Here is a 15,222-nt window from a genome sequence, read left to right on the forward strand (position 1 = left end):
GAGGAGGCTCTGAGGGAGAGTGAACCAGGCAGGGAATCCCAGGTGCCAAGGCCCTGGGGCAGGAACAAGGCTGGCCTGTGTGAAGAGCTGACCAGCTGTGCAGCCTGGTGCAGCACAGGGGCAGGCTGGGGAGAGATGAGGTCAGAGAGGGAAGGAGGGGTGGCCGAGGCCAGCAGGGGAAGGGCATGGATTTATGACGCTTGCACTGGAGACCTCGAGGAGATCACAGGCGGGGGCCTGTGTGGTCTGATGGACATTTTTGCAGTTTTGCTCCGACTGCCACGTTGAGGACAGGGACAGCGAGGAGCTGCTGCTGTGCCGGGCGAGGGGTAGAGGCAGCTTAGCTGGCTGTGCACACAGGCGGCAGCAGGCCGACCAGGGGCAGGTTCAGGAGCCCCGTGAGGACCGAGGTGGAGGAAAACCAGGGGACCCGAGGTCTGGGGCCACCTCAGGACAGCGGTCCTCCTGATGAGGTGGGGAGACGGGGGGCGGGGCGACTGTGGCCAGGAGTGAAGTTGGAGGTGCCCATCAGGGCTTCTGAGGGCCCCGGGGTGGGCCTCGAATCCCCGAGGCTGGAGGAGGTCACAGGTGGTGGGAGCTCTGGGGGAGGTGGCATCTGTGCTCCCAGATCCTCCCTGTGGAGTCACACACCTGTCCCTTCAACTGGTGACCTGTGTGCCTCCTACGCATCTGTGGGGGGCTTGCCCACGAGGCTGGCTTTGGCTAAGGGGTGTGAACTTGTGAGCGCCGCCCTCCTGCCGCCCTCCTGCCCCCTGCCGTGGCCATGAGCAGGTCCTGCCCCGAGGGCGAGAGGTGTTCAGGGCCTGCACCAGCAGAGCCGCCAACCAGAAAGACAAACGCTGTCGCGGGTAGCCATCGGTGCTGGGACTGGTCCTCACACGGCGGCGCAGCTGCGGCTGACTGACACAGGAGCAGAGGCCAAGAGCTCTCCTCCCCCCCAGCGCAGTGGGCGGAGGACGGGAGACTGCCAGGGGCCCCGGGGCTGGGCCTGCCCACAGGAAGTGCTGGGCCAGCATGCAGAGCCGTGACGACAGGGTGGTCCTTGTGAGCCACTGGAGAGGCGCCCCGAGTGTCTCCTGGCCCTGGACCCCGGGGCCCCTGCTGCTGCCTGTGGATGTGGGGATTCATATTTTTTTCCCAATTGTAAAATGCACCTATTGTCACCATGTCCAGAAACCATGCTGTCACCACTCTGGGTGCTTCCTTCTCATCTGTTTCCTTAGTCATCCCTGGGGACGATGGGGATGTTGGGCCAGTGGGACGGCAGCGTCCTGGGAATCTATTTCTTTGTACCAAGACGCAGCCTCGGCTGGGAGAGGGCTCGTCTATTCCACACGTGCCGTGGCTGACCGCCCACGCCGTCAGACCTCTGTCCTCCTGGGCATTCCAGAACGTGCCAGATCTGCAGTGGCACTCTGTCCCCCAAGGAGAGCCCTGGGCCACTGATGATAGGAGTTGGAACATGGAGATGACCGTTCAGCTCCCTCGTCCCTGGGGAAGCAGTGCTACCTGGTTTCCCAGAGTCCCTAGGGGCTTGGGCCCAGGTGGCCAGCACCAGCACAGGACACCCAGTACTGGCCACCTCCCTCCCCGGCGTCCCCCTGCACCTCCCCTCAGGGCTTCCCTGTCACTCCAGATGCATCACTTACCACTCAGCTTGTGGCAGCTCCGCGGGCTGGGCGCTGGACGCTGGACACCAGACACCAGAGGGGCAGTGATGGAGGTCACGTGCCATCAGCACCCTCTAGCCTCGGACTAGAGCAGAGATGGCCTTTGCGTTCTACCACATAGGCCACTGGGTCACGGGACTGGGAGAATCGCCCATGCCCTTAACAATTCAAAGCCTCGTGTTTAACGTGTTTAACGTAGACCTCCTTGACAATGACGCTGATGTCATAAGGGGGGCCCTAGGTTCTGGGAGCTGAGCTGAGCGGGTTACAGCTACTGCTTCCTGGAATCCTCATGGGGACTGGGGCTCAGTCTTGCTATTCTCCCCATTTACAGATGAGCAGACTGAGGCCCCGAGGTCACCAACTGCAGGGTGGAGGCTCGTACTGGGTGTTGGACTCTAGAGTTGGAACAGAGAGGCAGGTTGGTGAATCCCCTGGACTTCACGCATCTTCTCCGGTTGTTGCTGAACGGGCGCAGTCTATAGTCTCCCAGCACTCGGTCAGCCTTGCTAATTATTTCCTGAGGGTGGATTCCCAGGAAGAGAATTATGGAGTCAAAGGGCAGGACTGTCTTTAAGACTCCCGTCCCCCTTGCCCAGCTTTGGCCTTGCCCTTGGAATCTCTAGCCTTCTTTCCCACACTGAGGCGAGCTGACCTTGGGTGGGAAGGCTCCAGCCGTGGCCTCCCTCCCCCAGGCTCTCTCTGCCGGTCTCTGCACCTGAGGACGAGGGGAGACCTGCCTCCCACAGCCCAGGTCCCGGCCTGCATCCCAGCACGGAGGGTCTGCACGGGGCTGAGGCAGTGGAGAGGGAGGGTCCTAGTGAAGGGGTGAGGTGGCTCCCGGCACAGAGTGAGAAGGAGCCCCTGGGCCAGCCTGGACCTGCTCCAGTGGCTGAGTGCTCCTGGTGACACAGCCTCCCACTCTGGTGTCCAAGCGGCGGCCCCCAAGAAAAAGGAAGCCCCCGCTGCTGGAGGGTCCTGACAAACGCTCTTTGTACTGAGACAAGTGCTCTGGCTGGGACAGCTCTGTCTAAGCCAGGTCCCCTGCCTGGAAGGCCTCCCACGGGGGATTTCGAGTCTGAGCCAAAAGGAGAAGTGCTTGCAGGCTGGTTATCACCGCGGCTGACACTCTGTTCCGAAGCTCAGCTGCTTAAGACAACAGTGTTTATCATCTCATCTGGGTTTTGAGGGTTGGCAATGCAGGAGCAGTTTAGCTGGGTGGCTCCTGTTCAGGGCCCCTCCATGGGTTGAAGTCACACGTCAGCAGGGACCGTGGCAGCTACGACTGGACTGGGGCTGGAGGAGCCACTTCCAAGATGGCGCCGTCTCATGGCTGTTTGGTGGAAGCCTCAGTTTCTTGCCCCAGGGCTTCTCTATAGGGCGGCTTGAGAGTCCTCACAACGTGACCAGAGCAAGCAACCAAGAGAAAGAATGAGACAGAAGCCATAATTTTTCTTTTTAATTTTGTACTGGAGTGGAACCCAGGGCCTTTCATATGCCAGGTGAGACCTCTACCAGTGAGTCACATCCCCAGCCCTTTCCTTTTTATTTCAAGGCAGAGTCTCACTGAGTTGTTGAGGCTGGCCTCAAACTTGGAATCCTCCAGCCTCAGCCTCCTGAGTAGCTGGGACGACAGGCGTGTGCCATGGAGCCTGGGGCAGCCACAGTCTTGTATGTCCTGCTCTTGGCAGTCGCGTTTCTTCATTTCCACTGCTCATTAGAAGTGTGCCCTGCCTGCCGTCCACTCAGAGAGGGCACAGCCAGGCCTGCTCTAAGGAAGCAGTGGGTAGATTTTAAAACCACTGCAGCTGCTTCCCAGGGATCAGAGCGGACTCATGTAGGGTGGACAGACAGTGCTGAGCCCAAAGCCTGCTACCAGCAGGGGATCACTGTGGTTCTATTACAACGACAGCACGTGGCACCCCGTCGGCATCATCTCCCCACACCCTACCCCCCTTCTTTCAGCCCTTGTTCTCGGCAGCCAGAGGGTCCCCACTGCCACCAGGATTAACCCTTTGCCTGACAGGCAAGATCAAGGTCAGTGCCCCCACCCCATCCAAACCCACCCCTCTGTCTCTACAAGATGTTTCCTCTATGCAGACACTTCCTCCCCCCATGCCCTGAGCCAGGCTGTGACCCTCCAAGAATCCTGTCCCCCCTGAAGCCCACTTTCAACCCTAAGCCTTTGCCTCCACGTTGCCTCTTCTCCAGCCATGTCTTTGGCCACACCATGTCACCCATCTGTCCACCCCTGTCATCCTGCCTCCTGACCAAGACTGCTGCTCCTCTCACTCCCTGGTCTAAGAGGCCAATCTGTTTGAGCCCAGGGGTGAGCAAGGAAGAGACCCCTGCCCTTCCACAAGGCACTGCCAGAAGTGTCTCTTGAAGACAGATTCATGGCTGGTACTTCTGAAGGTGGGGTGTGGAGCTCTCAGTGGGTGCACAGGAAATACCTGCAGAAGTAATTGTCCCTGGGCAGGGCCATCATCCCCTCATCACCACCACCATCACCATCACCACCATCACCATCACCATCATCATCACCATCATCACCATCACCACCATCTCCACCATCACCATCATCTCCACCATCACCATCACCATCACTACCACCACCATCACCATCACTACCATCACCATCATCACCATCACCACCATCACCATCATCATCACCACCACCACCATCACTACCATCACCATCACCATCACCACCATCACCATCACCATCATCATCACCATCATCACCATCACCATCATCACCACCATCACCATCATCATCACCACCATCACCATCACCATCATCATCACCACCATCACCATCATCATCACCATCATCACCATCACCACCATCACCACCACCATCACTACCATCACCATCATCATCACCATCATCACCATCACCACCATCACCACCACCATCACTACCATCACCATCATCATCACCATCATCACCATCACCACCATCACTACCATCATCACCGTCACCACCATCACTACCATCATCACCGTCACCACCATCACCATCACCATCATCATCACCACCATCACCATCACTACCATCATCATCATCTCCACCATCACCACCATCACTATCACCATCATCATCATCTCCACCATCACCACCATCACTATCACCATCATCACCATCACCACCATCACTACTATCACCATCACCACCATCAGCACCATCATCATCACCAACACCACCATCATCACCATCACCACCATCATCATCAGCAGCACCATCACCATCACCAACACCACCATCACCACCATCATCATCATCACCATCACCATCATCACCACCATCACCATCACCAACACCAACACCAACACCACCATCATCATCACCATCACCACCATCATCACTATCTCCACCAGCCTCATGACCACTACCACCATCATCCCCTCTCTCTCCACCACCACCATCATCTCCACCACTAATTTGAGGGCAAAGCCTCTCCTGGCACAGCAGGCTTCTTTCATCCCCATCAGACTCTGCAGTGTCAGGCAGGGTGAGGTCCTGGCCACCACCCAAGACAGCCCCTTATGTGTGCCAAGCTCTACCCCTCTGGGGTCAGAGGACTCCTGCTCTGACTGTGAGGGTGCCCATGCTCTTGGCTCAGCTTGTCTGTACTCATGAATGACCACACAGAGCCCAGCTCCCACTGGCCTATCCAGGTGCCCCAGCTCCTGCTCTCCCCTCAGGGGCTTGCATGGCCCCTTGGCTTGAGCTTGGGGGTGTCAGAAGCCCTCATGCAGTATACCCCTAAGATAAACCCGCCTGACAGCCCGACACCTCTCCTAGCTGACAGTGCATGTCGCAACCCTGCCAAAGCGCCCACTCTGTGCCCAGCATCAGAGGTGGCTAACTCTGTCTCTCCCCTCCAGAGCCCTTGGGCCACGGGACGGCCCATCCTGGGCAGAGGGCACGGGGGCCAGCCAGGTTCAAGCCCAGGCCGGGGCAGCTCGGCCTCCTGGATGTTCCAGCGTGTGGCGCCAGCCCTGCTCTGGCAGAGCCCCACGTCTGAGGCCTCGGCTCAGAGCAGACAACCATGCTAATCCTGTCCAGGGCTGGTGGCTGCCCCCGCTGAGGAGGGAGCGAGCCGCCCGCAAAGCTGGTTTGGAGCCCCGTTAGCTGCGGATGGCATCGTGGTGCCACCAGGAGATTATCCACAGGCGGCTAGTCCCCGTGGCCAGCCCAGCGCCCCCAGGGAAGGCAGCTGGCTTAATAGGAGACTCCTGGGAGGGGGCAGGGCGAGGAGGAGGGCTAATCAAGCCGTCCTGATTGTAATTGTCCAAAGGTGCTGGCCTCTCTCACAAACACCCGACCCGGCCCTGCCTCTGCGTCTCGGCAGGACTTCTCCCTGCTGGGCCGAGCTGGGTAATGTTCTTTCAACATAACTCTATTTAAATTCACATTTCCATCATCCCCCAGAGGAGCCGGCGAGAGCTGAGCTGCGTGGTCTAAGCCGGGAAAGGATTAGATGGGGTGGGTGTTATTTTTTTCCTCTTATTTTTCCTTGGTGGTGGAGACGGGGCTGTGGTTAGGGGAGGGGGAGGGGGCTCTCTAGCATCCTGCAGTATCCAAGTTGGAAGAGGCCAGCTAGTCCAACATCCTCGATGTCCAGATAGGAAACCGAGGCCTGGCAGAGTCCCCTTCAGGGGGTCCTCTCCAGAAGACCCTGGGGCTGGTGTCAAGAAAGGCTGGCAGAGAGAGGGGAGGCTGGGGAGGGGCGTTGAGTCTTGAGGAAGGTCTCTGCCCTGCCGTTGGCTGGCGGTGGACAGACCCAGGGAGCCCCCTGAAGACCCAGCTCCTCCCCCGCTGCTCTGCTGGGTCCTAGAGGGGGTGGTGCTGAGCGCCTGTCATGAGTCACTTGTCTCGGGAACACAGCTTGGGCCTCATTTCCTCCACAGGAGCCCTCAGGGGCTGACAAAGGCCACAGCCTCTCGGGAGAGTTACGGGCAGCGGGGCCATCAGGCATGCATGGGCCCAGGGCCAGAGGAAGTGTCCGGAGTGTGGCTCCCAGGGGAGCCCAGGCCTGGGGAGGAGGCTGGCCTCTGCCTCGAGTTGGAGCCATCTGAAGAGAGCAGAGAGCGGGGTGGCGGGGGCTGCAGCTGCCAGGAGCTGCAGGGGGCTCGCCCGGCACTGCTGGGCCTGGGGTGTGGGGGAGCTGGCGGCTCAGACAGGAGGCTCGGAGAGGAAGTTGGTGCATCGGCTGAGGCTCCTGCCTTCTGGGTGCCAGGGACGTGCGAGGAAGCAGCTGGCTCTGTTTTTAAATTTCCTCGTCAACAGCTTGGGTGCTACGGAAAGAGCACCCAAGGATGGTGAGGGCCCGGCCAGATCCTGGTGACGGCAGGGTGAAGCAGGGGTCACCGTCCCCCAAGCAGCCAGGCAGAGCCCTCGGATGTCAAGCCCCAATGGACCAGCCGTGGCCCAGCCCTGCGCTGTGGGGAGGCTCAGGAGGGTGCCACTGCCCGTCTGTGCCCCAGGCCAGGAGTGGGAGATGTGACCCAGCTTCTGACCACACTCTAACCCAGGGGGATACATTAGTGGACCCCCTCCTCCAGGGCCAGGGACAGCCCGTCCTGGGCAGAGGTGCAGGGGAGGCTCCTTCCAGGATGCCACGGCACTGGGCTGCCACAGCTTGGGTCCAGTGTGGGCTCTTTCCCAAATGTCAGGTGCTGTGGAGTCCCGACCAAGGATCAGGGAGGTGAAGTGCTCCTAAGCTGCACAGCCCGGAGAAGCCCTCGTCACTCTCTTGTGCCACCCCTCTCCCATGAGGGCCCCTCTGTGACCCGTCTGCTGTGCCAAAGCCCAGGGAGGGTAGTGGGAGAGCCAGGGACACTGGGTTCTTGGACAATGGGCTCCTCAGCTGTGGTCTGTGACCTCTGTCAGGTCACATCCTCTCTCTGACCTGATTGTCCCCATCTGCTAGTCAGGCCTACCTGTTGGGGCCCTTGCAGAAGTCAAAGCAGATAAGGGACAGGAAGTCACTGTGCTTACGGATTAGTGAGGAGTCACAGGCACAGGGGCTGAGGGAGCAGAATGGTGTGTCATCTGGGAGAGGGCAGACCGTCCGTCTGCTCCAGCATGGCAGATCCCCCTTGCTGGCCCATCCTGGGGTCCCTGAGCAGGGGCCAGACAGGAAGGTCTAACACAGCACAGCTAGACAGATGGACATGAGCTTAGTCCCAGCCTTGCCACTTCCTGACCTCGGGCCAGTGACTTCACCTCTCAGCCTCAGTTTCTTTATCTCTAATAAAGTAATCTGAGAAAATAAAGTAATAAGATAAACTCCTTGGGTGGCCATGAAGGTACAACGGGAAGAGGCATATCACCAGCACCACCACCACCACCACCAGCACCACCACCACCACCACCAGCACCATCACCATCACCATCACCACCACCACCACCATCACCCCATCAACACCACCACCACCACCACCACCATCACCCCATCACCACCACCACCACCACCACCACCATCACCACCAGCACCATCACCATCACCACCATCACCACCATCACCACCACCACCATCACCCCATCACCACCACCACCACCATCACCACCATCACCCCATCACCACCACCACCACCATCACCACCATCACCCCATCACCACCACCACCACCACCACCACCATCACCCCATCACCACCACCACCACCATCACCACCACCACCACCACCATCACCCCATCACCACCACCACCACCACCACCACCACCATCACCCCATCACCACCACCACCACCACCACCACCATCACCCCATCACCACCACCACCACCACCAGCACCATCACCCCATCACCACCACCACCACAACCACCACCATCACCACCACCACCTCATAACCAGCACTATCACCACCACCACTACCACCATCACCACCATCACCATCACCATCATCACTAGCACCAGCACCACCACCACCACCACTACCACCATCACCACCATCATCACCAGCACCATCACCAGCACCACTACCACCTCCACCACAACCACCACCATCACCACCACCACCTCATAACCAGCACTATCACCACCACCACTACCACCATCACCACCATCACCATCACCACCACCACCCCATCAGCAGCACTATCACCACCACCACCATCACCATCATCATCACCATCACCATCTTCATTACCATAACCACCATCACCAGAACCATCATCACCATCACCACTACCATCATCATCACCATCACCACTACCATCATCATCACCAGCACCACTACCACCACCATCACCAGCACCATCATCATCACTATCACCATCCTCATTACCATCACCACCATCACCAGCACCATCATCACCACCACCACCATAACTAGTACTACCATCACCACCACCACCATCACTAGCACTATCACCACCACCACTACCACTACCACCACCATCACTAGTACTACCATCACCATCACTACCATCACTAGCACTAGCACCAGCACCAGCACCACCACCACCCCATCACCAGCACTATCACCACCACACTACCACCACCACCACCATCACTATCACCACTACCATCACCATCACCACCATCAACAGCACCACCAGCACCATCACCATCATCATTACTATCACCATCTTCATTACCATCACCACCATCACCAGCACCACTATCACCACCACCACCACCATCACTAGTACTACCATCACCATCACTACCATTACTAGCACTAGCACCAGCACCAGCACCACCACCACCCCATCACCAGCACTATCACCACCACACTACCACCACCACCACCATCACTATCACCACTACCATCACCATCACCACCATCAACAGCACCACCAGCACCATCACCATCATCATTACTATCACCATCTTCATTACCATCACCACCATCACCAGCACCACCATCACCACCACCACCACCATAACTAGTACTACCATCACCACCACCACCATCACAGCTGTCACCACACCTCACCACTACTTTTGCACAAGGCCCTCATTCCCCCCTTGTACCTTGACCCTAGGCCACAGTTCCCCCCCCACGCAGGCCCCGAGCAGTACTAAGAGTTAAAACTCCCTGCCTGCCTTGCAGCGCCCAGCGTTAATTCCTTGATTACCAGGCTCCAAAGCCATCCCGGCTCAGGCCCACCCTGTGGGGCCTGATTATGAAGCAGGTGCCTATTTTTGGCCCAGATTTTCTGCTGACAGCCCCCACCTGCCACTCTGGCCTCCTACTTTCTCCCACAAATGATCGACGTCAGAACCCAGAGGGTTCACAGAGGAGCTGGACAGAATAAACTATGGTCACGGGCAGCCAGCTCCAGTTCCAAAGGGGCCCAAGGGGCTCTAGGCAGGGGCCCCTGGTGGAGTCCTAGGGAGAGGGGTGCTTGCTCCAAAGCCTGGCACCCACCCCTTGAGTTTCAGAAGGAGGTAGCCGGGGACCAGGGCAGGGGGTGGGAGGGGAGCAGGTTTGGCTGTGTCCTGTTTCAAGGTCCCTTGGAGAACTCCCTCTAGTCCTAGCAATTTAGATTAAACTGCTCAGACTAAAATAGCCAGCAGGACCGGTGGTCTGACCCCCAGGCATGAGCCTCTGCCAGGAAAGTGCCCATCCTGAGTAACCGCAGGCCCCAGGAGAAGGGGTTTGAGAATCAGGGCCAGGGGTGAGGGGCTGTGTCCTCCCCCTGGGGCAGCACCCAACAGCCACCCCAGAGAGGAGCCACAGAGGGGCCTCCAGCAATTCAGGGCCGCAGCTCTGCCCTCAAGCAGGATCCACCCGGCCCTGACAGGGAGAGCAGAGGGGGGACCTTGTCCCTGAGCTTCCTTTGACTTCCCAGGACTGGAGGGAAGGACTCGGGCCAGATGGGGCCTCTGCGACCCAGGTGGCTGGGTCCGGGACCAGGCGCCTGCCGTGACCTGGGGCAGGTGATCGCGGGCTCCCTGCTGGGACTCCCCCACTCCAGATCCAGAGCCTCAGAACCGTGAAATCGCAGCCTCTCAGGACGTTTGGGAGAGTGTTTTTTTTAAAGAAAGAGAGATAACAAATGGCAAAGGAATCTGAAAATGCTTCCCACGTGTGAGGAGGGCTGATTCTGTGTGCCATCTTGGAGGGTGGGAGTGGGCCGTCTGGGAGGGGGTGGGAACAGGGAGGGGGTGGGGAGACACGGGGGCTGCAGGACACCTGCTTCCTCCTGAGCCTGTGACGCTGCTGGAGAGGTCACCCAGCCCTCTCTGCCATCCCCCCGTTGGGCCCACTAGCCTGGGGCTCAGCTGGGACCAGGAGGACCCCCCCTCGCCCCCACCCAGAGCTGTGGCTTCCCCATCTGTCAAGTGAGGTGTCTGGATTTAACTTGAGCTTCAGAACTCGGTTCAAACCAGCTCTCACATGGGAACCCCGCCTCCCGGGCGAGCCTCGGAGCTGTTCTGGGTGGGGGTGTTCTGGAAGGGTCCCGGTGCCCTGCTGGCTCCCGGTTTCCTTCCTCAGCCCTTCCTGCCTTCAGCCCCCACGGAGTCCCCCACAGAACCTGAGACCAAAGGTCTCGTTTAAGGCCCTGCCCCGACGGCCGCTGTCGTTGACACCCTAACCTGGCGCAGTCACAGAATCGCCAAGCCCTATTAATACAGCGGGTGAGGTCACGGGCTCCAAGTGGCTCTGGTCCCTGCCAGTCCAGCCGGCGACTGTGACCGTGGGGGAGGCGACCAGGGCAAGGGGGCGTGTGCTGGCTCTTCTGAGGCTGGACTTAGGGCTGGCCAGTGCTGTGTGGGGTGCAGGGACAGTGCCGGATGCGAAGGAGTGCTGCAGTAGAGGCCATCGGGACAGGCCGCGGGTCATCTCTACGCAGCAAGGAACCAAGAGGGTGACTCAGGTGCAGTCTCGGGACAGGCGGGGCAGGGAAGCTCCCTCAGGGTGACCTCGGGGACCGTCACTGGGAGCTGGTGGGCTCCTTGTGAAAAACATTTGGGGACTCCCAGAAATAATTGGGGTGACTCTGAGATGGGGGTGGGAGGCGGTGGAAGGGCTGTCCCCTCATGTGACCGCGGAGCTCACGGCCGCCTGTGGGAGCCCCAGGATTTAGAGGCCCTGCCAGCCTTCCAGGAGGCCATAGTTCTAAAGACGTCCACCTCTGATTCCCTGCCACCTCAGGGCTGTGGTTGGGGACCTTCCTCACTGCAACCCTGACCCGTGGCCCTTCTCCTGACATGGACTGGGGGTCAGAGGGACCAAGGAGAGGGGACATCCTCCACACTGTGCTGCAGAGGGAAGCCCGAGTCACAGCCCCGTGGTCACACAGCTCCTCAGACATCTTCACAACATTCGTAATGACAGGGCAGCTCCCTCTGAGAGCATGGGCTCCCGCTTGGCTCCAGCAGGAGCATGAAGGCCACGTTGTCTCAGGGATGCCACCCGGGAGTGTAGGCCGCAGGGTGGGCAGGGGGGCTTTGGTGGCTGCCTGCCTGCCCCCTCTGGGGGGTGGCTGTCTGGGATGTCTTTAAAGATGCTTTGTTAAGCCCTATTAAATATGCATTGTCCCCCATTAAACTTTAATGTCCCACTTTGAGGTGCCACATTTTTCACCTCCTCCTGGGTTGGAGGAGGGCTGAGCAGAGAGCCCATGCCTGGCCGGCAGGGTCTGGCCAGAGCCGCTGCTGTGCACCCCTCTGCCTCCGCCCAGGCCTCAGGCAATGCTGAGCTGGGAGACTGTGCTCCAGGTCCCCTGCTCCCACCCCCAGGCTGGAGGACCCTGTCACTAGCGTTGTCACACTGAGCTGAGCTGGGGTCTGGAAACCTGGAAAGGGCCAGACAGCACAAACGTTTTAGACTTTGCATATTCATCTTTGATTTCTTTTTATAACTCCTTAAAAATGTGAACATCATTCTTAGCTCAGGACTGAACACAAAGCAGGCTGGAGCTGGATAGACCCAGAGGCCACAGCTGCCCTCCAGGGCCCCAGGGATACCTGTGGAGGAGCCCAGCACTTTGGAATCTTCCGGGCCTGGGGCAGGAGCACTGACCTCCCAAATGCTCACAGTTTGAGCTCCTCTGTCTTCCTCCCAGGGGCCAGGGACCTGGTGACAGTAGGGGAGAGGGGTGTTGTCTCCCCACCCCACAAGGCCTCCTTCCTGTGCTGCTGGTGGCCCTCACCTGGGGCCTCAGAGGACTTGGGAGGATTATGAGAGATGAGGGGGGATCCAGCCAGTGTTCAGCCCACGGCTGCCCGCAGCCATCCATCCACCCAGGGCCTCCAAATACCAGAGGCAAAGTCATAGACAGGTGGCTCACACCCAGTGGGAGGGCCCCATTTCCCAAACCAAAGACAAAGGAAAGTGAGGGTGGTTGGGATGTGGAGAAGTCGGACCCCTGTGCCTTGCTGCGGGAGTGGGAACAGCACCATCGCTTTGGACATCAGTTCAGCAAAACGTTAAACAGAGTTACCAGTTAACCCGGAAAATCCTGGTGTGTCCCCAGGAGGAATGAACACATCGATCAAACACAAGAAAGTGTATGCAGATGTCCAGGGCAACACCGTTTCCAATAGCCACGTGTGGAACCCACGAAATGGCCTTGGACGGAAGAATGGGCCTGCACTGTGGCCTGGCAAAGGAATCGCAAGCCGGGCGCGATGGCGCACACCTGTGACCCCAGAGATTTGGGAGGCTGAGGCAGGAGGGTCACAAGTTCAAAGCCAGCCTCAGCAACTTAGCCCTGTTTGTAAATAAAATATTACAAAAGGGCTGGGCATGTGGCTCAGTGGTTACGCGCCCCTGGGTTCAGTCCTGGGTACCAAAAAAAAAAAAAGGCATGACGTGTGGCGTACTGATACCCTCTCCAGCCTGGGTGAACCTCGGCATCCTCGTTCTGATGAAAGCAGCCAGGTGTAAAAGGCCACACACTGTGTGATTTCACTGACATGGAATGTCCAGGATAGGCATGTGGACATATAGGCCTATGTTCCCCTAGAGGGAACATAGCAGGAGCTGGGGCAGGGTCGGGTGGGGACTGCTAATTGGTTGCTGTCTGAGGTGATGAAGAAGTTCTGGAACTAGACAGAGGTGCGGTGGCACAATATTGTAAATGCTCTAAATGTATCGTAGGCTGTAAAGTAGCTAAAATGGCCAATCTCGGGATGTGCGCATTTTATCACAATAATAATAAGACCATATTTATGAAATAGAACACATGACATAAGCTAGCATTTTAATATCATAAAATACTATGCCCAGGCTCGTGGAACTGGAATCTCTGGTGGGAGACTCAAGAATCTGGACTTTTGCCATCTCCCTGGGTCGGGGGTTGATTCTGATGGACAACTGGCATGGGACATGGCCGAGCACAGTGGCAGCCCCCTGCCAGAGCCCACCCCAGGAAGAAGTTCTGCAGAGAAACAAAGAAGCCCAGGGGTGGAGACGGAAGCGCGTTGGCTAAGACCCTCTCTTCTAGTGAACCTCAAGGCTGCCTGCTTCCTGCTGGGGTGGCACCTGGACCCTGGAGAGCGGTGGGTGGGGATCGAATCAGGGATGGGCAGGGCTCCCTCCAGGCAAGTCCGATGGCCGGGCCAGGCCGGGCTCTGGGGGAGGAACAGCCCAGGCTCCTGGCCCAACCTCAGCAGAGGCAGAGTGTGGCTTCCGAGCTTAGAAGAGGAGGTCTGCAGCCCAGCACTCCGCAGGTGGTCAAGGACACTGAGGACCGGCCGGTGAGGAACAGTGGAAGAATAAGGGACACCTCATTGTTAAAATTTTGGTAATTTACTACAACCAGACAATGTACCAGACGATTCACACTTGGCCACCCCATCTGCCTGCTTGGGACTTTAAATTAAAGAGTACAGACTCTTAATTCCACCACCAGAACAGAAATACACATCCAAAAGCTGAAAATACACAGAAGGCCCAGTCTAATCCCACCCGGTGAAGGGGACTGTTGGACCGTGAACGAGGCTTTAGATGGCCTCTGGCTTCTGTTCTCTCCCTGCAAGCAGAGTAGCCCTGGCTGAGCCCACTAGCAGTCACCAGGCTGCCAGGGGACTGCCCAGGGAGCTTGGGAAGGGTGGCCACTAGTGGACTCTGCTGTCTTCCCCTCATTTACTGTCCCCCCAAAACACACTTTTAAAGGGTCTGGGCAGGTGGAGGGGCATAGCTGAGCCCCTGTGGCCTGAGACACTGCCAGTGTCCACTCTGTTATCCTGAACAGGAGGATGTGGGTGGCCACTGGCTCCTGAGAGGCCTGAGGACCAAGGACAAGAACCCTGTGGGCTGGGGGTGTGGGGTCCAGTCCCACAGCAGCTTCTCCACGCTGCCTGAGCACGCTCAGAGCCTGGGCCTCCTCCCAGCCTCCACTGGAAGGCTGACTGCCCCCATTCTCCCGTGGCCCCGTGTCTCTGCATGTCTCTGCGAGGTGCGTGGCTCGGCCCTCCCTCTCCCTCTCCTCTGCGTCTTGGCAAGACTCTGCTGTGTAGCTGTCTGTTCCTCTGTCCGTCTGTCTACCCGTCCCTCTCCTGTTTCCGCTGGTCCCTGTGTCTCTCTGCTCCTCTCTGACCCCGCTGCATCTTGGGGGGTGT

The sequence above is a fragment of the Ictidomys tridecemlineatus genome, chromosome 4 (assembly GCF_052094955.1).
Source record: "Ictidomys tridecemlineatus isolate mIctTri1 chromosome 4, mIctTri1.hap1, whole genome shotgun sequence".
Lineage (NCBI taxonomy): Eukaryota > Metazoa > Chordata > Mammalia > Rodentia > Sciuridae > Ictidomys > Ictidomys tridecemlineatus.